Here is a 3,629-nt window from a genome sequence, read left to right on the forward strand (position 1 = left end):
TGTTTGCGGAGGAAAATAAATGTAAAGACTTATACATTTACACTTATACATTATTTATCACAATATAGTGCATGGCAGGTCACAGCTGTGAAGACAAATCTTAAATGTTAGAAAATATTCTGATAAAAAAAAAAACACCTTAAATTGGAATTTATACTTTTAATTGACTTGTGGGTTAAAAATGTTAATGAATACAGTCTGAACATGACAGTGTGGGGTAGAAATGGGTTACTGTGGGGGGTACTTCAATCACAAAAGATTGGAAACCTTGCCTCAGTGCAGCAGGAAGTCCCTTTATCTGCATAATGAGCTTGAATTTAATATAATTATTTAAACGGCTTCCAAACTTTCCTCCGTGTGCTTATCTGACTATTTTCCCCCCAGATGGTCAACACAATTTATAATAGCGTGACTCCTTAAATACATAATAATAAGTACTTTATATCACATTTTATTATATCTTTGATAATTCAATTAAATTCAGTTCAGTTTTATTTATATAGTGTGAAATCACACAAACAGTTTCCTCAAGGTGCTTTGTATTGTAAGGTAAAAACCTCGCAATAATACAAGGAAAACTGAGAAAACCCAACAATCATATGACAAGGAAGCTATCAGGGTCCATATTCTGCTGCTATAATACAGTACACTGTAATAATGTGGCTGATGTGGACAAGTTAAATGGCTAATTGGTTAAAACTACAATTTTTATGATTAGTTGAGCCGCTTATTAAGCAAATGTGCCAAAGGAAAATCTTCTCCTTCTTGGATGTGAGGATTTGACTCTTGGTCAGATAGAATTACACGTCTGGAATCTTTTCATCATTTTCTTTAACTTTATCAATCAAAAGGTTGAACAAATAACCAAAAAATATAACAATAACAAACGTCACCTCGAGGGGCAAAATATTGTGAGACAAAGATCCTGCAATATTAGAGGAAAAGCAGGCGATCCCCTGTGAGCAGAGCTTGGTGACACTGGGGAGGAAGAATGTGTATCCCAAACTGGGGAAATTCACTTGATTGAGCAGCAGAAGGATCAGGAAGTAAATTGCAGATATATTAGAAAAAATAAGTATGTTTCTACTAAGCACAAATGGTTGTATATACATATAGAGTAAAATACACTAGAAGACATATCACTGAGATTTTTTATAAGTACATAAAGTGCAGTGGGAATGATGATATATACACGTCGGTAGTTGGTGGGGTGGTAGAAAAAGTAGAGCACAGTGAGGATAAAACATAAACTACAGCAGACAAAGATAGACGTTAATGATACACAGTCATGACATAAATGGAAGGGGAGTGAAATGCTGGGAGTGGAGAAGAAACACTCAGTGGATCACAGGAAGTCCTCCAGCAGCCTGCGGCTACAGAAGCACAGTCATGTGATCCATCTCTAGGTATAAGTTAAACGTAAGTATCAAAAGGATATTTCTAGTCTTAAAAGCAGCGATGGTTAATAGTTTAGATGATTTTAGAAACTCAGGGAACCACAAGTGAGCCAGCAGTCTGAGAGGGAAGAGCTCTGTTTGGATTATAAGAGGTGGGCAGATCGATCCAAATATCGATGGTATCCATACCACTGCTAGTACTGGTATTGAACTGATACTAGCACGAGAGGATCGACACTTTGTTTCACTGCGCATTATGACAAATGTCTGAACCTTTTTGTGTTCACTGTCGCGACTATTTTATTTATACCCTACAGCACACCTAAACAACAGAAGGTGACCCAAAGGGATTTAGAGACAGGCAGATTTACAGGTCTCTAAAAAAACAGCTTCAAAGTACATGACAAGCAGAAAGGTGTTTTTGTGGGATTAACTAATTGTTGTGAAAAGTAAAAATTATAGTGGCCTTTAAAATTAAAATTGAAATAAAAATTGATGATGATTTATTTAATAAATTATGGCACACTGCTCTCCCCTAAAAAGGCTGCCTTTATAGGTTAAAAGTATTGGTACTGGTATCAGCAATACTGACTCTGTATTTACTTGGTATCGGATTGATACCAAAATTTCTTCTATTAGGTCTTTAAGATATGACAGGACCTGACAGCTACACGTATTGAGTGTGAGGAGAGGGAATAAGAGGGTCAAAGAAATAATATGATTTTTGTGTCTTTGTTGCCTCACAGCGAAGACGAGCAGGACCTGAGGAAGAGGTACGCTGAGTCCACCATCGCCAGCGAATTCAGCAAAATCATGGATTCAATGGTGCAGAAAAACTTTATCAAGTTCCTGCTCAGCCAAAGGCAGAAGAAAACCAAGTGAGTCAGTGAATGAAGCACCAGATTAAAAGCAGAACAAAACAACAGATTTATTTGATTAAAAGGTATTTTCTGTTCTCTCAGGCCCACTGATGCTGGGAAAGATTTAGAGGAACATCAGTACAACGACTTGCTGAAGCTCAGCCTGCAGGAGAAGCAGGGGAGAAACATTTAGGTGTGCTTAAACTTATTCACGTGCAGAGGCACTTCCTGGGTTCTTTTCAAAATGATGTGGCACAGAAAATTTGAATATCTGGTTAGAAATAAGCATAATTCTATAATAAATAAGGCTCAATGTCCCAGAGCCTCGTGTCTTCATGAGGGCACAGGGCTCTGGGACATTTGAAACAGCTTTTTCCCTCTATTTTTGTGACAGATCAATTTACTTTGCTGTCTTTAATATAAATAATCTGTCACACTATTCTCAGGTTGTCAGGATCCAGCAGGATGCAGTGGCACTGTGGAGACATCATCTCAACTCTTCTTCATCTTTAACTCTGTGATGGACAATCTGTAGGTCTACTAGTGTGAAACTGTGAATATTTGTCCTGTGCAGAGGCTCCATCTGTGTAACGCAGTCTTCACATAAATGAATAAAGTGATTATCTAAAAATCACTGAATCACTGAATTTTACTTCTCAGAGTCTTTGAACCTGAAATGCTGGAGATACTATAACTATAACACCCTGAAAACTGTTGCTCCGTTTCGAAATAACTGTAGTCCTAAATCAATCAACACACTACTAATATATCATGCTGTAACTCTTTACACTGCAAAACCTGTCACCTGACACTTGCTCTTTTTTCCACTCTATTCAATAAATTTTATTTTTTCTGTTTTATTAAATGTCATTTATTTTATTTTCTATGTTCATTAAAACATCATTCATTAAAAATAAATATCTGTGTGTGAACCTGAAATAAAGCTGGTAATCTGTACGGTGTATTCTTTCTACATATCATTATATTGTATTGCTTTGAGTTTTACTTATTTAGGCTCCTTATTTTATTTTTTTTTTATTATTTTGTTATTTAATTAAGCTTCTTTTTAATTTTGTGTTTTATGTTGTTCAGATATATATATATATATATCTTTAAAGCTGCTCCTTTAATTTTCCTAATGCTATTTTTAAGGTTTTGTCTGCTGTAACAGCCAGAAATTCTTGATTTATAAGAATTTCTAATAAAGAAAGTTAATTCTTCAAAAATATAATATAAAGGGATCTCATGATGCAAAGAAGCAATTATTATTTGCTGATAAGGATAATTTTGATAATATATGCATAATAACTTTAAACGGATTAACGGCAACAAGCTGCTATATCCTCCCCAACACCAGGGGGCAGTGTTCAGT

This window comes from Oreochromis niloticus, linkage group LG8 (assembly GCF_001858045.2).
Source record: "Oreochromis niloticus isolate F11D_XX linkage group LG8, O_niloticus_UMD_NMBU, whole genome shotgun sequence".
NCBI classification, from domain to species: domain Eukaryota; kingdom Metazoa; phylum Chordata; class Actinopteri; order Cichliformes; family Cichlidae; genus Oreochromis; species Oreochromis niloticus.